The following is a 24,064-nucleotide window of genomic DNA, read 5'->3' as shown; positions in this document are numbered from 1 at the left end:
ATATATAGATGATGCAGCACACTGGCCTGAGCCTGAGCAGTGCACACAGATATGGTATGTATGTGACTGAGTCACTGTGTGCTGTGTATCGCTTTTTTCAGGCAGAGAACGGATTATAAATAAAAGTGGTGGTCACTGGTCGACTCACTATCAGCAAAACTCTGCACTGTACACTACTGAGTACTCCTAATGCTCCCCAAAATTAGTAAATCAAGTGTCTAAACGGAGAGGACGCCAGCCACGTCCTCTCCCTATCAATCTCAATGCACATGTGAAAATGGCGGCGACGCGCGGCTCCTTATATAGAATCCGAGTCTCGCGAGAATCCGACAGCGTCATGATGACGTTCGGGCGCGCTCGGGTTAACCGAGCAAGGCGGGAAGATCCGAGTCGCTCGGACCCGTGAAAAAAAACATGAAGTTCTGGCGGGTTCGGATTCAGAGAAACCGAACCCGCTCATCTCTAGTCACTAGTCTGAATTGTCTACCCAAGAGGTAATATCTCAAGGTATCTAGTGCCCACTTAATGGCCAAAGCCTCCTTTTCCACAATGGCATACCTTTTTTCATGCTCATTGAGTTTCCTACTCAAATAAATGATAGGGTGTTCGTCCCCATCTCTGGTTTGGGACAGCACAGCACCTATCCCTACCTCTGAGGCATCTGTCTGTACCACAAATTCTTTTGAAAAATCTGGTGTTATCAACACCGGTTGTGAACACAAAGCCACTTTTAACGCTTGGAACGCCTTTTCTGCATCAGGGTTCCATTTCACCACATTTGACTGCTTCCCTTTGGTAAGGTCTGACAACGGCACCGCTGTGGTCGCAAAATTAGGAATAAACCGTCTATAGTACCCAGTAATTCCCAAAAAAGCCCTTACCTGTTTTTTATTCACTGGACGAGGCCAGTTTTGAATAGCATCAACTTTATTCAATTGGGGCCTAATCAGACCTCTGCCTATGGTGAAGCCCAAGTATTTGACCTCCTCCATTGCGAGGCAGCACTTCTTTGGGTTAGCAGTTAACCCTGCCTCTCTGATTGAGTCCAGTACTGCTTGTACTTTAACCAAATGTGACCCCCAATCTGTACTGTGAATTACTACATCATCCAAATAGGCAGCTGCATATTTTCTATGGGGCCTCAAAATTTTATCCATCGCCCGTTGAAAGGTTGCTGGAGCCCCATGCAACCCAAAGGGTAACATCTTATACTGGTACAGCCCCTCCGGAACCGAAAAGGCTGTTTTTTCTTTGGCGCTATCAGATAAAGGTATTTGCCAGTAACCTTTGGTCAGGTCCAATGTGGTGAGAAACCTGGCTGTTCCCAGCCTTTCTACAAGCTCATCCACACGGGGCATGGGGTATGCGTCAAACTTGGACACCTCATTTAACTTACGAAAGTCATTACAGAAGCGTATGCTACCGTCGGGCTTCGGGATGAGCACTATGGGACTGGACCACTCACTGTTAGACTCCTCTATGACTCCAAGTTCTAACATGGTTTTAACTTCCTTAGAAATAGCTTCTCGCTGAGCTTCAGGAATCCTATATGGCTTTAAATGAACCCTGACCCCTGGTTCTGTGACAATGTCATGTTTTATTATGGTCGTTCGGCCAGGCAGCTCTGAAAATACCTCCCTATTTTGGATGAGAAATTCTTTAACCTGATTGTTCTGATCAGCTGATAATGTCTCTGACACCTTCACTGCGGGAAGCAACCGGGGTGAAGACACCGAAGGGCAAGGCTCCGCTGACAGAGACAACCTATCTTTCCAGGGTTTGATTAAGTTAACATGGTAGATCTGTTCGGGTTTTCTCTTTCCCGGCTGGTATACTTTGTAATTAACCTCATTCACTTTTTCCCTAATCTCAAATGGACCCTGCCATTTAGCTAGGAATTTGCTTTCCACAGTGGGTACCAAAACAAGAACTCTATCTCCAGGAGCAAATTCCCGTATCTTGGCACTCCGGTTATAGACCCTCTGTTGAGCACTTTGGGCCTGTTCCATGTGCTCTCTGACAACAGGTACCACGGCTGCAATCCTATCCTGCATTTGTGTTACATGCTCAATAACGCTTCTATAAGGAGTGGGCTGTCCTTCCCACGTCTCTTTGGCAACATCCAACAGCCCTCTGGGGTGTCTACCATACAACAAATCAAATGGAGAAAACCCCGTAGAGGACTGAGGAACTTCTCTGATGGCCATTAACAAGTAGGGCAACAAACAATCCCAGTTTTTCCCATCTCTCTCAACAACCTTTTTTAACATACTTTTTAATGTTTTATTAAACCTTTCCACCAACCCGTCAGTTTGGGGATGGTAGATGGATGTCCTGAGGTGAGTGACCTTAAATAACTTGCACAATTCTTTCATGATCCTTGACATAAATGGAGTACCTTGGTCAGTCAAAATTTCTTTTGGTATTCCCACTCTACTAAATACCTGCACCAGCTCCCTAGCTATCGCCTTGGTTATGATAGTGCGTAAAGGGACAGCCTCAGGATATCGAGTGGCATAGTCCATAATTACCAGGATATACTGATGGCCCCGAGCAGACTTTAACAAGGGCCCCACGAGATCCATGGCTATTCTGTCAAACGGGACCTCTATAATAGGCATGGGAACTAGTGGGCTCCTGAAATGGGGTCTAGGGGCATGATACTGGCATTCAGGACAGGAAGAACAATATTCAGACACTTCTTTATAAACCCCTGGCCAAAAGAACCTTTGTAAAACTCTTTCGGTGGTTTTTTCTGCCCCTAAATGTCCTGCGGTAACGTGACTATGAGCTAAATCTAGTACCGTTCTCCGATAAGGCTGGGGAACTACCAGCTGTTCCACCACATCCTCACCCCTTTTGACAATGTGGTACAAGAGCTCATTACAGATGGCCATGTGGGGATACGTAACCCTGTCACCTGGTACCACAGGTTCCCCATTAACAATCTTAACATTCTCTCTAGCCTTTATTAAGGTAGGATCCTTTAACTGTTCAGACGCAAACAGATCCTTCTTTACCTCCAGGTCAGGCACGCTTTCAGTTCTAACTACTATGTCTCTGTTCCCGGCAAGAGGGTCCTCACTGGACTCCCCATCTGTCACTTCCCCAGCCAAACTAGCAAAAGGCAAAGGGCCAGAAAGTTCCGAAGACCCACGTACATCCAAAAAATCACCGGTATTATCAACTGGCTTTTTACTTCTCACATCTGTTGATAACCGTGATTCCCACAGTTTCCAAAAATGAGGAAAATCCCTCCCTATTATGGCCTCATGCACCAAGGTAGGGACCAGTCCCACTTTAACCATTGCTGACCCACAACAAGTTTCTATATTCACCTCAGCAGTGGCATAATATTGGGTATCCCCATGTATGCAAGTTACCCCAATAGGTATTTGCTGGACCTTTAAGGGGTTCACTAACCCAGCTTTCACGAGGGTAACTAAACTTCCTGAATCTAGCAAGGCCTCTACCCGGTTACCTTCTAAGAACACATCACACATTTGTTTTTCCAGCTCAGGTGAAGGTACCACAGTACAGGCTAACCTAGCAAAGAAAGACATTCTGCGACATTCAAAGGCAGCATCACATTGCATGGGTTCTTGCGTGACTGGGCAATTGGCAATAACATGACCTGGCATACCACACCTAAAACATTTAACCACACGATTATCAACCCATTTGGGCAGCATAGACCGTTCTAGCCCCATTGGCCTGTTTCCAGGGCCAGTGTTTACAGTCTCTCCAGCCTTGCGTTCTCTTAACCGCCCAGCAACGTTTTCCCACGGAACAGTCTTACCAGTCTTTACTGAAGGGCGCTGTCGAGGATCTATGGGTTGCTGGGTGGTCATCAGTAGTTCCTCTGCTGCCAAATACCTCTCTACCCTGTCCACTAATTGGTCAGCAGTACCCGGGTTTCCATGGCTCACCCACTTGCGCAGGACCATGGGCAAAGATCTCAAGTAGCGGTCCATGACGACTCTTTCCACCATCTGGGGACCAGTTAATGTCTCTGGCTGCAGCCATTTTTTTGTTAGCTGAATAAGGTCGTGCATCTGGGAGCGCGGAGGCTTCTCCATGGCGTACAGCCAACGGTGCACCCGTTGCGCTCGTACTGACAGCGTGACTCCCAGGCGGGTCAGGATCTCAGTCTTTAGTTTATCATAGTCCCGAGCCTCAGCAGGGCTTAAATCAAAGTAAGCTTTTTGGGGCTCACCTGACAGGAAAGGTGCCAGCAGACTGGCCCACTGTGCTTTCGGCCAGTTCTCACGCTCGGCAGTCCTTTCAAACGTGGTCAGATAGGCCTCCACATCATCAGCCTCTGTCATTTTCTGCAGGAAGTGACTGGCTCGTATAGAACTAGAGCTGGTTGGAGCACTGACGGCCACATCTCCAACCCGAGCTGCAAGTCTCTGCACCACTTCTGCTAAGGTCTCTCTATCCTGACGCTGTAGTCTCCAATTTTCCTCCATTGCCACCTGCTGCTGTCGGTTGGCCTCCTGCTGAGCCGCTGTAGCTTGCAGCAAGGCTTTAAGCAGATCCTCCATGTCAACAGATTTTTTCAGGCGGCTTTGCAGCTGCTTTCACCCAGGACATATATCAAACCCTCAGGGGTGAGTCTCAGTAACTTCACACTGGGCTGTATCTGCATAAACCACCGTTTTCTGCAGGCCTCACAAAGCTGCTGCTTTCACTTATGCGCAGAACGGCCTGCTCGCATTCTCCACCAAGTTGTAACACTGTAGGGGTGCAAGGTGCCTTTTCCTGGGGAATATGGCAGCACGCAGCAGCTGAGGAACAACACAAGTCCAGTTTCTGGTACAACTGACCCCGGCCAGTTTTATTGAAACAGAAAATAAAACGAACCCCAAAATAAAAATACCTTGCCTGTCCGGCACTAACTAAACATAAGATGTTCCTAACTGTCACTAAACAAAACACAGAGTTCTTCAGTACATACTGTATAGCTTACTTGCATCAGAAAGCGTGTCTCTCACACACAGATCCTGCAGCCTTCCCAGGCAGTCTCCCCATACTAATCAGGTTAGAAGCACTATATCACTCTTACACAGCTGAAACCCTGATTAGCCCTCTGTGAGGCCAAAGACCCGAACTGGGCCCAATGTCTAGAACTCGCCTTATCTCTCTCTCAGAGCCTTTACCCAGCTTTTACAGCAAACTGAAAAGGTTCAGACAAAACAAAAAGCATTTTTCCTAGAAGTTAACATTTTCTAAAACATGTAAGACAAGAACCTGGGACAAATATACCTGCCCTCAAACACTATCCCAGTGTTCTTGTCACACTATATATATACAGGTTGAGTATCCCTTATCCAAAATGCTTGGGACCAGGAGTATTTTGGATATCGGATTTTTCCGTATTTTGGAATAATTGCATACCATAATGAGATATCATGGTGATGGGACCCAAGTCTAAGCACAGAATGCATTTATGTTTCATATACACCTTATACACACAGCCTGAAGGTAATTTTAGCCAATATTTTTTATAACTTTGTGCATTAAACAAAGTGTGTGTACATTCACACAATTCATTTATGTTTCATATACACCTTATATACACAGCCTGAAGGTCATTTAATACAATATTTTTAATAACTTTGTGTATTAAACAAAGTTTGTGTTCTTTGAGCCATCAGAAAGCAAAAGTTTCACTATTTCACTCTCACTCAAAAAATTCTGTATTTCGGAATATTCCGTATTTCGGAATATTTGGATATGGGATACTCAACCTGTATATCACACAAAGTGGTAGGACTGTCAGATAAAGTTTGGATGTCTGTAGACAGAGATATATTAATTAACTTTTATCACATTTGTTTATTTTAATATTGTTGGTTTTTATGTTATAGGAAAATGTACACTTTGTTATTTGAGTTGCAAATAGTCTATGAAATGCATTTATATTTGCCTTGATCATGTTGACATCAGGGGTTTTTATAACATCATGCGGTATAGTTACTAAACAGAGAGGTTTCATTGCAGCCAATTCTAAGGGGTAAATTTACTAAAGATTTTAAAAATGAAAAGAGGTGATTTGCCCATAGCAACCTATCAAATTTTGTCTATCATTTCTCCATTGCATCCTAGAAAATGATAGACAGAAGCTGATTGGTTGCTATGGGCAACATCACCTCTTTTCATTTTTTAGAAGCTTTAGTAAATTTACCCCTATGTGTCTTTCTTTTAAAATGGCAATAGTAAAAAATGCCAAATTAGGCTTGCTTTGCAGTTATTGTGATTGCCGTTTTAGATCCAGCAGTCAAAGCAACTGATAATCTGCAGCTTTTAAAAACTGCTTTTTAGTAACTTTGGAGAAGTTGCCTATAGCAACCAATCATTTTCTATCTAGTGTTTATCAAGTACATTCTATAAAATGATAGGTAGAAGCTGGTTGGTTGCTATGGGAAACCTCTCCACTTCTTCAATTTTTAAAAGGTTTGATGCATCTTTCCTACATTCCCATGTGCAGTGGCATAGCCAGGTTTTGAAGTATAATATAAAAATAGGTACCATGAGGGGAGTGGCTAAAGTATGCTGGGGCCGTGTGACTGCTGTGTAAATCAGGCATGTCCAAACTGCGGCCCTCCAGCTGTTGAGAAACTACACATCCCAGCATGCCCTGATACATCTTTAGCATTCTCTGACAGCAAAACTGTGTCAGGGCATGCTGGGATATCATGTAGTTTCACAACAGCTGGAGGGCCGCAGTTTGGACATGCCTGGTGTAAATGAATGGCTACTTGACTGCGGGAAGAACCAGCACCGTTTTTTTTTTTTTTTAATTGAGTGTACATTTGAACATGCCCCATAGACAGTGGATGGAACAAACATGGGGCCTGGAGTCAGGGCTGGGCAGATGAAGATCGGGGATAGAATAGAACAATAGCAAGACAGAATATTTCATTAATACCCCTTTTACACTCGCAGAAAAATCCCGGGATATTGCACGTGAACGCGCATCATCCCGGGATTTTTCTCAGTGTAAATGGGTACAGGGACAATTTCCCGGGACGAGCATCCCGGGATTTCATCCCAGGTCTAGAGCAGAGTTGAACCCGGGACCGTCCCAGGAAGCTGCCAGTGTAAACGGGTATACCGGGTCAAGGCGACCGGCACCCGTTCTCTTCATAGGAGGAGGCGGTGCTTGGAGAAGATTATCTCCAAGCACCGCCTCTGGGAGACTCAGCGGTGACGTCACTGACCCGGCAATATGCCGGGTCAGCCCGCTAATGTGAAAGGGTCATTCCCGGGAATGTGTCCCGGCAAATATACCGGGACACATTTCCGGGAATGAACTTTCCTGCGAGTGTAAAAGAGGTATAAATGAGACAGTTTGTGAGTAAGTGAGACAGGCTGCATGTGACAGAGGCAGTGCTGTGATGTGAGTAGGGGACTGGAGACGCAGGGGTTTATTTACCAAGTGGCCGCTTGTATCGCAACACAATACAGTTGTTGCTTTTTACAATCTAGGCCTAAGCAGACAGAGGTGTTTTGTTATTAAAATCATTGCAGTTATACATTTGGATGGGCTGCTTGCTTAGCAAATGAACCCCTGTAGACTTTGAGTTTGATAATGTAGTCAGATAACACAATAAGCATTGGCCTAATGCTCAGATTGATTTGTAAGATTGTCTTAAAAGCACTTCTGTTGGTAACTAATTTGCTTTTAATTATGGAATCATTGAAAGGAGAAAAGGGGATTCCATAATATGGTGTTAAGAATCTTCACCATGTCCCCATTACTGTGTGTTGCTTCACATTTCATTAGGATGATATGTTTCTGCTGAAATAATTTCTCTTTTAGAAAAATTCTTGAACTGCATCCTACAAATGGGAGGCAGTGAACTGAAAGCTGGTCGGGATCCTGGCAGTCAGGATTATGACACCGGAATCCCGACACCAGCTGGAATACACAATTCCCCCACTTGGGTGGTGGTCCACGCAACCACCCGAGGGGGAATAGAACCCTGTGGCGAACCAAGGTCGCTACCGGGCCCAAAGCGTGGTGAGCGCAGCAAATCCATGAGGGGACACACTGCACTCACCACCAAGATCCCGGCCGTCGGTCTCCTGAACGCCGGGAACTCATACTGATTCCCTACAAAAGGCCCAGTCTAACAATATGTTAAATTATTAGATTTTTGTTGCTCCTTCTGTCAAAATGTGCACCCTTGTGTCTCTACAAAGGGCACGCATACATTCACAATATAGGGATTCTTCTTAGGAGTTTGGAGAACAGTCTCATTTTAGGAATTCAGTAAATAAAATGGGGGACACAAGTTGGCAGTAAATCCCTTCAAAAGCCCAAGAAGTCCACCATAAAGATTTCTGATTAATACTTGAACGCTAAATGAATACCCCCAAATTACTATTTTATACCGTCCCAGTTTGTTTTAATCTAAACCCATATCTTGTGCACTAAAACATGTTTACAATGTTTTTTAAAATGTGTAATAAAATTATTGCAAAAGAGAAATAAAACACAATTTTAACTATATGGGCGGTATTCAATTCTTTTCACCCCCTTTTACACCCATTCTGTTTCTGCTGACGGGTGTGGTATAATCATTTCGGCTTGCTACCCCTGGGGTAGCAAGGGCACCCAGCCCTTTATGCAGCTAAACCGAATTACTATGAGCGCGATATGCGCGATAACGGGGATCACTTTAGAAAGGAGATAGGGCGGTATTCAAATGATATATCACGCCCAATGTGTCCATAATGAAAGTAGACAAAACTTACTGACTGTTATAAGAAAGAGAGAGAAGACTGAACTATAAGGTCTGTACCATCGGGGTAATGCAGAGTTGATCGCAGCAGCAAATGTGTTAGCAGTTGGGCAATACCATGTGCACTGCAGGAGGGGCAGATATAACGTGCAGAGAGAGTTAGATTTGGGTGAGTTATATTGTTTCTGTGCAGGGTAAATAATGGCTGCTATATTTTCATCTTGCAATTTAGATTTCAGTTTGAATACACCCCACCCAAATCTAACTCTCTCTGCACATGTTTTATCTGCCCCCCCCCCCTGCAGTGCACATGGGGGGTCATTCCGAGTTGATCGCTAGCTGCATTTGTTCGCAGCGCAGCGGTCAGGCAAGAAAACGGCAGTTCTGCGCATGCGTATGCGGCACAATGCGCACAAGCGTCGTACGGGTACAGCGAACGATGTCGTTTTGCACAGGGTCTAGCGAAGCATTTCAGTCGTACTGGTGGCCGCAGAGTGATTGACATAAAGTGGGCGTTTCTGGGTGGCAACTGACCGTTTTCAGGGAGTGTTCGGAAAAACGCAGGCGTGCCAGGGAAAACGCAGGCGTGGCTTGCCGAACGCTGGGCAGGTTTGTGACGTCAAAACAGGAACTAAACAGTCTGAAGTGATCGTAAGCGCTGAGTAGGTTTTGAGCTACTCTGAAACTGCACAAAAAAACTTTGTAGCCACTCTGCGATACAACCGTTCGCACTTCTGCTAAGCTAAAATACACACCCAGTGGGCGGTGGCATAGCGTTTGCAAGGCTGCTAAAAACTGCTAGCGAGCGATCAACTCGGAATGACCACCCTGGTTTTGCCCAACTGATAACAAATTTGCTGCTGCGATCAACTCTGAATAGGCCCCATGTGCAGTGCATGTCATCTATGGATGAAAAATGAAATGTTTCAGCAGGCATTTCGGGAAAGAATATTACTTTCACTGCTCAAGAAATGAAAGCATCATAATAAAATAAAATAAAATGATGTACCTTACTGAGCAGATATACAAAGACTGATTCGGATTGGTACGCACAACCGATGGTTTATGTACAAAGGGCCTTACAGACTGGGCGACCCGCCACCAAGCTGCTCAACCGCCGATACGGCAGACGGGCGACCAGGCGGCGGTGACGAGGTGACAAAGTTTTTTCACTCCCCCCGTCACCTGGCTCCATATAAATGCATGCTAATATGGACAATCTCGTCCATATTGTCCTGCATGCATAAGCGACGGGGCACCAACAATTAATGAGCGCGGTGCCTCGCATCGTTAATCGTTGGTGTCTACACACTGCACGATATGAATGAGTTCTCGTTCATTAATGAATGAGAACGTTCATATCGTGCAGTGAGACCTGCCAGTGTGTAGGGCCCTTAAGTCCGATGTTTGGGGGTCTATTCTTGCACAGGACCTGTTGTGTACGAGCAGAACGAGGCCTGTGTGACCGCTCGCAGCACCCCCCCTCAGCCACAGCATGAGTGAAATGCTGCAGAATTTGGGGGGTGGCGACTGGGGCCGTTATACAAAATGTTTTATTTTTATTTATTTTAGTTGCATGGTATTGGTCTGCCTTCTTGTGGATGTGCAATACCATCCACATGAGAATCAGGCCCTAAATTGTAAACTTGCAATTTTCTCTCTTTCGCTCACACTCTAAGGCAGTGGTGGCCAACGCGTGGCTCTTGAGCCACATGCGGCTCTTTCTTTATTCAAATGTGGCTCCCAACACTCAAAGTCACGTGACCACAAGAGATCTGTAGACCGCTGCACTACAGCCAGACGTGCAGCAGCACTACGTAGACTGAGAACTGAGGGAGCCAAATACATATGGGGGAGATGGCTGGAGTGACACAGGAGGCTGCTGGCTGGAGTGACACATGGGGGAACTGAAATGTATTATGTGAATCTGGCTTTTTCAATATATTTTATGCGGATCTGGCTTTTTCAATTATTTGATGTAGAAGTGGCTTTTTCATTGTATTCTATGTTGGATCTGGCTTTTTCAAAGTATTTTATACCAGGGGCGTGGCCTAGCAGGCACAAGATCACACCCCATTTTTGCAAGTGTGCCTACGGCTCGAAGTCGACTCTTTGATGTACCTAACAAGATTTCTTGGCTCTTTGTCTCTGACTGGTTGGCCACCCCTGCTCTAAGGGGTATATTTACTAAAGTGCGGGTTTATAAAAGTGGAGTTGTTGCCCATACCAACCAGTTACATTCTACTTATTTGTTTGGCACCTTCTACAAGATAATAGCTAGAATCTGATTGTTTTATATGGGCAACATCTCCACTTCTATAAACCCGCACCTTAGTAAATATATCCCATGTCCACATGTCTCAGCTAGAGAGGGTACCCAGTATTGAGGGAGGAGCGGAGTAGCGCCCTGCGCTACACTGCAGAGCACTCCACAAGCCTTACCCTTAGCTCAGAGGTTGCTGTGCAGGCAATGAGTATAATGGTGAACAGGAACTAACTTCCTGTAGGTGCCACTGCTCGCAAGTATTGTCATTTTTTATTAATGCAAGTTAGTAGCTTGTTGGTTGCTATGGGCAACTTCTCCACTTGTCCACTTTTTAAGAAGCTTGATACATCTCCCCAGCTTTGGTTTCTCCTGTCTCCCTCAATGGCTGCGCCACTGTCCATATGAAAAATGTATTATTGAAGTACTCGCATAGAATGTAGGAACTAATAAATAGTATATTTATAACTGACTAATGTGTTTGTGAAACTTAGTATAACACATATTAAAATACATCACTGAATGTTACTTAAACATAAAAGGAAGAAAAGACAACAATCATAACATTGTAAATAACATAGAAAATCAATTTCATTTTTAATATTCTACATAATGCTTTCACTATTCTTTCTGGATAATTGCAGCCAGAGGTGGATATAAAACTTCCTGGTAGTACATACCATTAGTGTGCCAGATCACATACCTGGCGTTCCTCTGCTTGTGTGAGTGCCATATTCTGTCATAAATAATGATTTTAATTTTCGAACTAGTTGTATCTTTGAATGCCATCCAAATATTGGTCTTATATCATCTGCACAATAATGAAATGTTGAAATTCTGACCTTATATTGATTTAAACTCGATATTAACATTTTATGTATTCATTCTTTTCTTCTTGGAGGCTCAGTTGTCTGCAGCTTTCCATAATCAAGACCTGTAGTATCTGGTTGCCCAAGTGAAATCAGCGTCCGATATTTAGAGGTGAATTAAATTACATCTGATCTGTTACCATTATTATTTTTCAAAAACGCACAGGATCTGATCTCGCGGCTGCGAAAACATGGCACTTATTGGGCATTTTGTTTCTCCTGTCTCCAGGCAGGTGAAATAAAATCCCTGATAGTGGCGACAATCGGGGATAATTGAATTACCCCCCCCCCCTTCGTTATTAATTAGCCGCTGTAACTTATCACATGCTAATTGAATTCCCCCCATTGTGTGCTCTGCTTGATGCTATTCCTTAAACAGGTTTTAATTTTAACTAGTAGAAAATTCTATTAGAGCGGGCCAGATACTGCCCCACTTACTGTCTGGACACAAATACATTATTTGAGAGCTGCTTACATACTGGCCAACTTGCTGGCTACACAGAAGGACTCCTTGTAATAAACACGCAGCCGTTGAAACTCAGAGAGTGGTCACAGGCAGTCTATTCTCTCACTGTTCACCAGCGACTATTCCAGCCGGCAACTGCTCTTTTCTTTTATGCTATGGGAGGGACTTCTCAGCACTCCAACCCGACACCACCTGACACGGTGACATGGCCAATAAGTCACATGAATTTTGACCACTTCACAGCGCTGGGCGGCGGGGGAATTTTGCTGGACAGACTGTTTAAGGAATAAAGTGTGGGGATAACACTGGTGTAATTCAGTATATATTGCTCATTTTCCTATGTATGAATAGATGTCACTTAAATCCATCAGACTTCATTCTTCACATTAATTTTTTAGCTACTTTTATTTTCTGTGTATAGTGTTAAATGTGTAGCCCGAAGTAAAGTATAAATATCACTATTCTTTTCTGTCCCCCAACTCTGATTGCTACCATCGTGCATTATTAATCGCGTGACCTATGGGCAGTGCTGACCTTGGTGACTGCATGTGTGTATATGGCTTCTTGCTCTAAATGGAAATCAGGCTTGCAGAAAATCTAATATCCCTGGGGATGAGCTCATTCAAAATAAGTGGACAATCCAATTAGCTACGAAGTGCCTTAGTGTTTAAACGCAGACAACGGCACCCTTCGCAGCCTGGATTCTGTAAAGGAAACCAGCGCTAATTTATCTATAAAAGGAAATATATGGATGATTCTAGACGGTTATAACATTAAAATATGTAATATAACATAAGTTGATAATATTGTTAAAAGGTGTTCAAAAGTTCATATTGTAATACATTGCATATCAGACTCCATATATATTCACCCTACTGACTTAGGACCTTCTCCGGATTTCTCCTTTGAGCACTTTGATGAGCTGGCGTAGCTCGAGAAGATGCAGTCCCCAATTTTCTAAGCACACAGGAAGATCTCCATGTGTAGAGGTGCTCTAGGGGTGTCCTTTCTGTAAGTGCAAGTGGTGGAGTTTTCCGCTGGAGGGTGTAAAATGTCCATGCGTGTCCAAGGGGTGATGAAAAAGGATTGACAGCTCAACGCGTTTCCCTGGGTTGTTATATCCCAGCTTCCTCAGGAGCATATGGAGCCTGGATTCTGCTTGGAATCGCTTAAAATTTCTCGCTACCCTGTGGGGCACCGATCACATTTGAGCAACTTCTGGATGCTGTAAAGTGTGGCCAGAACTTGCTCCCACGATTTCATCGCAGCTGATTGGATTGACCCGGAAGTCTTTTCAAGCTAATTAAATGAAGCCCATTTTAACGTAAGTGTAATGGTTATCTCATATAAAAGACATTTTAGGGTGCGAGATGTAAGGCAGCCGTTTATCCTATCCCATGAACCTCTCTGAGGATGAAGCACATATCTGTGGATTACCAGAGCTCTCTCTGCTTTTCCTGTTATCATAGTTTGTTTGGCATTCCCAGACATTGTAATCATGTTCCATGTTTCTCTGCAGTTTTATTATTTCTTCTGTGATTGTTTTTCACTGGAAAGTTGCCTCAGGTGATGTCTCGTACGGAGTTGCTGAGTATAATTTCCTGCATTTCAGATCTCTCTTCAGCGTTGTATTGATTTGGTAACCATGCAGGGATAACGCGGCATGAGCAGATATCGGTGTGGATGAGGAGTAGATGGGAGATTTAGCAAACCTTAGAGAAATAAAGTGGAGCAGTTACCCACAGAAACCAATCGACTTATGTTATTTTATAGACTGCTAGATAAATGATAGCTAGAACCTGTTTGGTTGTGTGGGCAACTTCTGCAGGTGAACCAGCTGTTGGATGGGAATTTTGTGACCGGGGCTATTCAGTTAATTCTTGTGATTAGCGCTGTTTTTGTACCCAAATGCTCAGTTACTGCTCGTCTGGCACTCGCGTCCAGCTTTAAAGCCCTACTTTACTCAGAAGGGTGTGAGCAGCACACCGTAAGTGCAGCCTCTGGGCTGGTGATACAAATCAGCTGAATAGTTCCCGTGCATGTTTATCAGGAGCTAAAACTTAAAAACTTCTGAATCGCTCCCCCTTTTATCTTTCTAGAATGGTTTTATACATCTCCTTCCCCCCCAGTCAGTGAAGAGTAGGGTAAATGCTGTTTTCTTTTCATATGTGTCATCAATATCTAGTTAAAGCAGAAAAAAAAGAGGATTAAATATAGCTTAACTGAATTTGCTGCAGTAAATAACATTACATCTGCAGGAGGGGGTGCGAGCAAGCGGTGGGTCAGTGGGTTACACCCAGGCCCGGCACTACCCGCTCAGCAAAGGGATGCAAAGCAGGTAGGCGCCGGGTAGGAGAGGCGCTCTGCCTGCTGCGCCTGGGACCCTGCTGCTGCTGCAGGCTGCTATGCCTGTCACACTGCATGCATGCAGGATCTGGACTGACGTCCACAACCTGCTGGCAGAGGCGTGACGTCACTGAGCGATATAAGCGGTCATATCCCTCAGTGTGTACAGTCTTCCGCCGTCCGTCCAGCCCGCGAGGGGAAACATTAGACGACGTCGCTCACAGAGCGACATCGTCTAATGTGTACAGACTTTTAATCAGCCTTTCTATGACAAATGCAATGTATTCTGAAACAGAATATCTTCTTGCGTCTTTTATATGAAATATTTTGTGCAATCCAGCAAAAGTAAAACACAATTATATTTCTCTAACGTCCTAGTGGATGCTGGGAACTCCGTAAGGACCATGGGGAATAGCGGGCTCCGAAGGAGGCTGGGCACTCTAGAAAGATCTTAGACTACCTGGTGTGCACTGGCTCCTCCCACTATGACCCTCCTCCAAGCCTCAGTTAGATTTCGTGCCCGGCCGAGGTTGGATGCACACTAGGGGCTCTCCTGAGCTCTTAGAAAGTTTTAGTCTTAGAATTTGTTATTTTCAGTGAGACCTGCTGGCAACAGGCTCACTGCAGCGAGGGACTAAGGGGAGAAGAAGCGAACTCGCCTGCTTGCAGCCGGATTGGGCTTCTTAGGCTACTGGACACCATTAGCTCCAGAGGGATCGACCGCAGGCCCAGCCTTGATGTTCGGTCCCGGAGCCGCGCCGCCGTCCCCCTTACAGAGCCAGAAGCAAGAAGATGGTCCGGAAAATCGGCGGCATGAAGACTCTGTCTTCACCAAGGTAGCGCACAGCACTGCAGCTGTGCGCCATTGCTCCTCTCACACACTTCACACTCCGGTCACTGAGGGTGCAGGGCGCTGGGGGGGGCGCCCTGAGGCAGCAATAAAAACACCTTGGCTGGCTAAAATACCTCAATATATGGCCCCAGGGGCTATATATGAGGTAAATACCCCTGCCAGAATTCCATAAAAAACGGGAGAATAGGCCGCGAAAAAGGGGCGGAGCCTATCTCCTCAGCACACTGGCGCCATTTTTCCCTCACAGCTCGGCTGGAGGGAAGCTCCCTGGCTCTTCCCTGCAATTCTACAGTACAGTAAGAGGGAAAAGAGAGGGGGGGCATTAAAATTGGCACTGTATACAGTATATTATATAAAAGCTATTAGGGACATAACTCAGTTAGTCCCTGTATATATATAGAGCTCTGGTGTGTGCTGGCATACTCTTACTCTGTCCCCCCAAAGGGCTTTTGTGGGTCCTGTCCTCGTTTAGAGCATTCCCTGTGTGTCTGCGGTGTGTCGGTACGGCTGTGTCGACATGTTGAATGAGGAGGCTTATATGGTGACAGAACAGAGGCCGATATATGTGATGTCGCCCCCTGTGGGGCCGACACCAGAGTGGATGGATAGGTGAAAGGTATTAACCGACAGTGTCAACTCCTTACATAAAAGGGTGGATGACGTAACAGCTGTGGGACAGCCGGCTTCGCAGCCCGCGCCTGCCCAGGCGTCTCAAAGGCCATCAGGGGCTCAAAAACGCCCGCTCTCTCAGATGGCAGACACAGATGTCGACACGGAGTCTGACTCCAGTGTCGACAAGGTGGAGACATATACACAATCCACTAGGAACATCCGTGACGTGATCCCGGCAATAAAAAATGTGTTATACATTTCTGACTTTAACCCAAGCACCTCTAAAAATGGGTTTTAGGTTTGGGGAGAAAAAACAGGCAGTGTTTTGTTCCCCCATCAGATGAATAAATGAAGTGTGTGAAAGCGTGGGTTCCCCCGTTAAGAAACTGGTAATTTATAAAAAGTTACTGATGGCGTACCCTTTCCCGCCAGGTGGATAAGTTACGCTGGGAGATATCCCCTAGGGTGGATAAGGCGCTCACACGTTTGTCAAAAAAGGTGGCACTGCCGTCTTAGGATACGGCCACTTTAATGGGTACCTGTTGATAAAAAACAGGAGGCTATCCTGAAGTCTGTATTTACACACTCAGGTACTAGACTGAGACCTGCAGATAGTGCTGCTGCAGCGTGGTCGGTGACCCTGTCAAACAGGGATACTAGTTGGCAAACATAAAAACATATTAAAGACGTCGTCTTATATATGGGGGATGCACAGAGGGATATTTTGCCGGCTGGCATCCAAAATAAATGTAATGTCCATTCTGTCAGGAGGGTATTAGAGACCTGTCACTGGACAGGTGATGCTGACTTAAAAAGCGCATAGAGAGCCTTATAAGGGTGAGGAATTATTTGGGGATGGTCTCTGGGACCTCGTATCCACAGCAACTGCTGGGAAGAAATAATTTTACCTCAGGTTTCCTCACAGACAAAGGTACAGTCCTTTCGGCTTCAGAAAAGCAAGCGGGTCAAATGGCGCTTCCTTTCTGTACAGAGACAAGGGTAGAGGGAAAAAAGCTGCACCAGTCAGCCTGTTCCCAGAATCAAGATTCTTCCCCCGCCTCCTGTGAGGCCACACCATGACGCGGGTGCTCCACAGGTGTAGCCAGGTACGGTGGGGGGCCGTCTCAAAAATTTCAGCAATTAGTGGGCTCGCTCACAGGTGGATCCCTGTTTCTTTCAAGTAGTATTTCAGGGGTACAAGCTGGAATTCGAGATGTCTCCCCCCAGCCGTTTCCTAAAATATGCCTTGCTGACAACTCCCTCAGGCAGGGAGGCTGTGCTAGAGGCAATTAATAAGCGGTATTCCCAGCAGGTAATACTCAAGGTGCCCCTACTTCAACAAGGACGGGGTTACTATTCCACACGGGTTGGGGTACCGAAACCGCATGGTTCGGTGTGACCCATTTTATATTTAAAATCCTTGAACACAAAAATTCAAGTTCAAGATGGAATCGCTCAGGGCGGTTATTCCAAGCCTGGACGAGGGGGATTACATGGTATCCTGGGACATCAAGGATGCTTACCTGCATGTCCCCATTTACCATCCTCGCCAGGAGTACCTCAGATTTGTGGTACAGGATTACCATTACCAAGTCCAGACACTGCCGTTTGGACTGTACATGGCACCGAGGGTGTTTTATCAAGGTAATGGCCGAAATGTTGATACTCCTTCAAAAAAAGGGAGTTGTAATTATCCCGTACTTGGACAATCTCGTTATAAGGGCGAGGTCCAAGGAGCAGTTGGTAGTCGGGGTAGCACTATTTTGGAAAGTGCTACAACAGCATGGTTGGATTCTAAACAGTCCAAAGTCACAGCTGGTTCCTATGACACGTCTACTGTTCCTGGGGATGGTTCTGGACATAAACCAGAAATAGTGTTTCTCCCGGAGGAGAAAGCCAAGGAGTTGTCATCTCTAGTCAGAGACCTCCTGAAGCCAAAATAGGTAGCGGTGCCTCATTGCACGCGAGTCCTGGGAAAAATGGTAGCTTCCTACGAAGCAATCCCATTAGGCAGGTTCCATACAAGAACTTTTCAGAGGGACCTGTTGGACAAGTGGTCCGGATCGCATCTTCCGATGCATAGGCTGATAACCCTGTCTCCAAGGACCAGGGTATCTCTACTGTGGTGGCTGCAGAGTGCCCATCTTCAAGAGGGCCGCAGGTTCGGCATACAGGACTAGGTCCTAGTGACCATGGATTCCAGCCTTTGAGGCTGGGAGGCAGTCACACAGGGAAGAAATTTCCAGGGACTTTGGTCAAGTCAGGTTATTTCCCTACACATAAATATTCTGGACCTGAGGGCCATTTACAATGCCCTGAGGCCGGCAAGGCCTCTGCTTCAAAACCAGCCGGTACTGATCCAATCAGACAACATCACGGCAGTCGCCCATGTAAACCAACAGGGCGGCACAAGAAGCAGGATGGCGATGGCAGAAGCCACAAGGATTCTCCGATAGGCGGAAAATCATGTGTTAGCACTGTCAGCAGTGTTCATTCCCGGAGTGGACAACTGGGAAGCAGATCTTCTCAACAGACACGACCTCCACCCGGGAGAATGGGGACTTCCTCCAGAAGTCTTCCAATAGGATTGTACACCATTGGGAAAGGCCACAGGTGGACATGATGGCGTCCCGCCTCAACAAAAAGCTATAAAAGATATTGCACCGGGTCAAGGGACCCTCAGGCGATAGCTATGGACGCTCTGGTAACACCGTGGGTGTACCAGTCGGTTTATGTGTTCTCCCCTCTGCCTCTCATACCAAAGGTACTGAGAATAATAAGAAGGCGAGGAGTAAGAACGATACTCGTGGATGGCCAAGAAGAGCTTGGTACCCAGAACTTCAAGAATTTATATCAGAGGACCCATGGCCTCTGCCACTCAGACAGGACCTGCGGCAGCAGGGGCCCTGTCTGTTCCAAGACTTACCGCGGCTGCGTTTGTCGGCATGGCGGTTGAACGCCGGATCCTGAAGGAAAAGGGCATTCCGGAGGAAGTCATTCCTACGCTTACTAAAGCCAGGAAAGAGGTTACAGCAACTCATTATCACCGCATATGGTGAAAATATGTTGCATGGTGTGAGGCCGAAAGGGCCCCAACAGAGGAATTTCAACTAGGTCGATTTCTGCATTTCCTGCAAGCAGGAGTGACTATGGGCCTTAAATTGGGTTCCATTAAGGTACAGATCTCGGCTCTGTCGATTTTCTTTCAAAAAGAACTAGCTTCAGTACCTGAAGTTCAGACATTTATAAAAGGAGTGCTGCAGAGTCAGCCCCCGTTTGTGCCTCCTGTGGCACCTTGGGATCTCAACGTGGTGTTGAGTTTCTTAAAATCACATTGGTTTGAACCACTAAAAACCGTGGATCTGAAATATCTCACGTGGAAGGTGGTTATGTTATTGGCCTTGGCTTCTGCCAGGCGAGTATCAAAGTTGGCGGCTTTGTCTTGTAAAAGCCCTTATTTGATTTTCCAAATGGATAGGGCAGAATTGAGGACTCGTCCCCAGTTTCTCCCAAAGGTGGTGTCAGCGTTTCACCTGAACCAGCCTATTGTGGTGCCTAGGCTACTAGGGACTTGGAGGACTCCAAGTTGCTAGACGTTGTCAGGGCACTGAAAATATATGTTTCCAGAACGGCTAGAGTCAGAAAATCTGACTCGCTGTTTATCCTATATGCACCTAACAAGCTGGGTGCTCCTGCTTCTAAGCAGACTATTGCTCGTTGGATTTGTAGTACAATTCAGCTTGCACATACTGTGGCAGGCCTGCCACAGCCAAAATCTGTCAATGCCCATTCCACAAGGAAGGTGGGCTCATCTTGGGCGGCTGCCCGAGAGGTCTCGGCTTTACAACTTTGCCGAGCAGCTACTTGGTCAGGGGCAAACACGTTTGCAAAATTCTACAAATTTGATACCCTGGCTGAGGAGGACCTGGAGTTCTCTCATTCAGTGCTGCAGAGTCATCCGCACTCTCCCGCCCGTTTGGGAGCTTTGGTATAATCCCCATGGTCCTTACGGAGTTCCCAGCATCCACTAGGACGTTAGAGAAAATAAGATTTTACTCACCGGTAATTCTATTTCTCGTAGTCCGTAGTGGATGCTGGGCGCCCATCCCAAGTGCGGTTTATCTGCAATACTTGTACATAGTTATTGTTAACTAAATCGGGTTATTGTTGAGCCATCTGTTGAGAGGCTCTATTGTTTCATACTGTTAACTGTGTTTCATATCACGAGTTGTACGGTGTGATTGGTGTGGCTGGTATGAGTCTTACCCGGGATTCAAAATCCTTCCTTATTGTGTACGCTCGTCCGGGCACAGTACCTAACTGAGGCTTGGAGGAGGGTCATAGTGGGAGGAGCCAGTGCACACCAGGTAGTCTAAGATCTTTCTAGAGTGCCCAGCCTCCTTCGGAGCCCGCTATTCCCCATGGTCCTTACGGAGTGCCCAGCATCCACTACGGACTACGAGAAATAGAATTACCGGTGAGTAAATTCTTATTTTATTTTAGAAAGTCACTAAAAACAAAGTACTCCTCCTTGTATGATCACAACAGAGTTTAGCGTTCTTATAGTTCAGCTTATAGGTGTTAGTGTTAAATCAAGGAATTGTCTCACCGGAACTCCTGGACGCCAATGATGGACACGATTCTGCCTCTCCACCGGGAATATTATTACCCGGGGCTGTGCACAAAAGGCTTTCTTTACCGCTGGTCGTCCACAGGTCCTTTTTCCTGCACACACCTCCTATGCCGCCGATCCTCCCGCCGTTCGCTCTGTATAATATGAACGTCTTCCGGTTCTAACATGATCGTGACCAAATCCACCTAGTGCCGCCGATGCGTTTCTACCCTATCAGGGTCTTAGTCATGGCATAGGTTGGCTTGGTCTGGTCACTTAATTTATACTATATCCTCTATATAATTAATTGACCAGACCAAGCCCACCTATGCCATGACTAAGACCCTGATAGGGTAGAAACGCATCGGCGGCACTAGGTGGATTTGGTCACGATCGTGTTAGAACCGAGAGACGTTCATATTATACAGAGCGGACAGCGGGAGGATCAGCGGCATAGGAGGGTATTATGTGTACAAGCGGCACCACTACCAGGAACATTATGTATAAAGAGCACTACTATGCGTGGGGTGAAGTGAATAAGATTGTGCTACTGTGTGGCGTAATTTGAAATGGGTGTACTATTGTGTGGCCACGCCCCTTCATTGTGAGACCACACCCTTTTTTGACATGCGCTGTCACTTTGTAAAATATGGGAGGGCGCAAATTAATAGTTTGCAGGGGGGCGCTGAACAACCTAGCACCGGCCCTGGTTACACCCTCCAAAAAAAATAGATATTTGAGAGGCAGTCTATGTACTAATGCGCAGGGCGCAATACGGCCGCCATCTAGGGTCACCACAGGCAGTGACAGGATTGAGATAATCCCCTTTCTGGTTGCTTACTACCTCCTCCCTCCCCACAGCCCTTCTCTGTCTGCCTTCATGGCCCTCCTCTGCCCTTCACCCTACAGTGTGTGGCTAGTTACTGTGGGCTGGCCCCTTCTCTGAGAACAGCTCTGCTCCCTTCTAACCTCCAACTTCATATTTTCCTCCTCTCTTTCCCCTCAGCTTACCCTTCATACCACCTCCCTCATAGCACCCCCAGCCAAAAATGTTTTTATTTTTTTCTCTAACGTCCTAAGTGGATGCTGGGGACTCCGTAAGGACCATGGGGATTAGCGGCTCCGCAGGAGACTGGGCACAACTACAAAGAAAGCTTTAGACTACTGGTGTGCACTGGCTCCTCCCACTAAGACCCTCCTCCAGACCTCAGTTAGATTCTTGTGCCCGGCCGAGCTGGATGCACACTAGGGGCTCTCCTGAGCACCTAGAAAGAAAGTATATTTAGGTTTTTTATTTTCAGTGAGATCTGCTGGCAACAGACTCACTGCAGCGAGGGACTAAGGGGAGAAGAAGCGAACCTACCTAACAGGTGGTAGTTTGGGCTTCTTAGGCTACTGGACACCATTAGCTCCAGAGGGATCGACCGCAGGACCCGGCCTTGGTGTTTGTTCCCGGAGCCGCGCCGCCGTCCCCCTTACAGAGCCAGAAGCACGAAGAAGGTCCGGAAAATCGGCGGCAGAAGACTTCAGTCTTCACCAAGGTAGCGCACAGCACTGCAGCTGTGCGCCATTGCTCCTCATGTACACCTCATACTTCGGTCACTGATGGGTGCAGGGCGCTGGGGGGGGGGGGGGGGCGCCCTGAGGGCAATAGATAACACCTTGGCTGGCAAAATATACATCATATATAGTCCCAGGGGCTATATAGATGTAAAATTACCCCTGCCAGTATAACAGAAAAAGCGGGAGAAAGTCAGCCGAAAAGGGGGCGGGGCTTCTCCCTCAGCACACTGGCGCCATTTTTCCCTCACAGTTCCGCTGGAAGGAAGCTCCCTGGCTCTCCCCTGCAGTCTGAGAAAACTACAGAAGGGTAAAAAAGAGAGGGGGGGCACTAAATTTAGGCGCAGTATAGATATATATATATGTAATATATATAAAAAGCAGCTATAGGGAAAACACTCATTGATGGTGGGATCCCAGTGTTATATAGCGCTCTGGTGTGTGCTGGCATACTCTCTCTCTGTCTCCCCAAAGGGCTTTGTGGGGTCCTCTCCTCTGTCAGAGCATTCCCTGTGTGTTTGCGGTGTGTCGGTACGGCTGTGTCGACATGTTTGATGAGGAGGCTTATGTGGAGGCAGAGCAGATGCCTGTAAATGTGATGTCACCCCTTGCGGGGTCGACAGCTGAGTGGATGGTGCTGTGGAAGGAATTACGTGATAGTGTCGACTCCTTACATAAAAGGTTTGACGACATACCTAATGTGGGACAGCCGGCTTCTCATCCTGTGCCTGCCCAGGCGTCTCAAAAACCATCAGGGGCTCTAAAACGCCCGCTACCTCAGATGGTTGACACAGATGTCGACACGGATACTGACTCCAGTGTCGACGACGATGAGACTAGTGTAACTTCCAGTAGGGCCACACGTTACATGATTGAGGCAATGAAAAATGTGTTACACATTTCTGATGTTACCCCCGGTACCACAAAAAAGGGTATAATGTTTGGAGAGAAAAAACTACCAGTAGCTTTTCCTCCATCTGAAGAGTTAAATGAAGTGTGTGAAGAAGCGTGGGCTTCCCCTGATAAAAAGATGGTAATTTCTAAGAGGTTACTAATGGCGTACCCTTTCCCGCCAGAGGATAGGTCACGCTGGGAAACATCCCCTAGGATGGATAAAGCGCTCACACGCTTGTCGAAGAAGGTGGCACTACCGTCTCCGGATACGGCCGCCCTGAAGGAATCTGCTGATAGAAAGCAGGAGGCTATCCTGAAATCTATATATACACACACAGGTGTGATACTGAGACCGGCTATAGCTTCAGCCTGGATGTGCAGCGCTGCTGCTGCGTGGTCAGATTCCCTGTCAGAATATATAGATACCCTAGACAGGGACACTATTTTGCTGAACGTAGAGCATATAAAAGACGCACTTTTATACATGAGGGATGCACAGAGGGATATTTGCCGGCTGGCATCCAAAATTAGTGCAATGTCCATTTCTGCCAGGAGAGGGTTATGGACTCGGCAGTGGACAGGTGATGCAGATTCCAAACGACATATGGAAGTTCTGCCTTATAAGGGTGAGGAATTGTTCGGGGATGGTCTCTCGGACCTCGTTTCCACAGCAACAGCTGGGAAGTCTACATTTTTTGCCCCATGTTCCCTCACAACCAAAGAAAGCACCGTATTATCAGGTACAGTCCTTTCGGCCCAATAGGGGCAAGCGGGTTAAAGGCGCGTCCTTTCTGCCCAGAGGCAGAGGCAGAGGTAGAGGGAAAAAGCTGCAGCAT

The 24,064-nt window shown here is 46.4% G+C and overlaps 1 protein-coding gene across 3 annotated transcripts in view; it reads left to right on the top strand.

Annotated features, from left to right (window-relative positions):
* MPP7 (MAGUK p55 scaffold protein 7) overlaps positions 1-24,064 on the top strand; it is a 681,636-nt gene that overhangs the window by 15,908 nt on the left and 641,664 nt on the right. The window lies entirely within an intron of this gene.

This window comes from Pseudophryne corroboree, chromosome 5 (assembly GCF_028390025.1).
Source record: "Pseudophryne corroboree isolate aPseCor3 chromosome 5, aPseCor3.hap2, whole genome shotgun sequence".
NCBI lineage: Eukaryota > Metazoa > Chordata > Amphibia > Anura > Myobatrachidae > Pseudophryne > Pseudophryne corroboree.
This window is presented reverse-complemented; position numbering and strand designations above follow the sequence as displayed.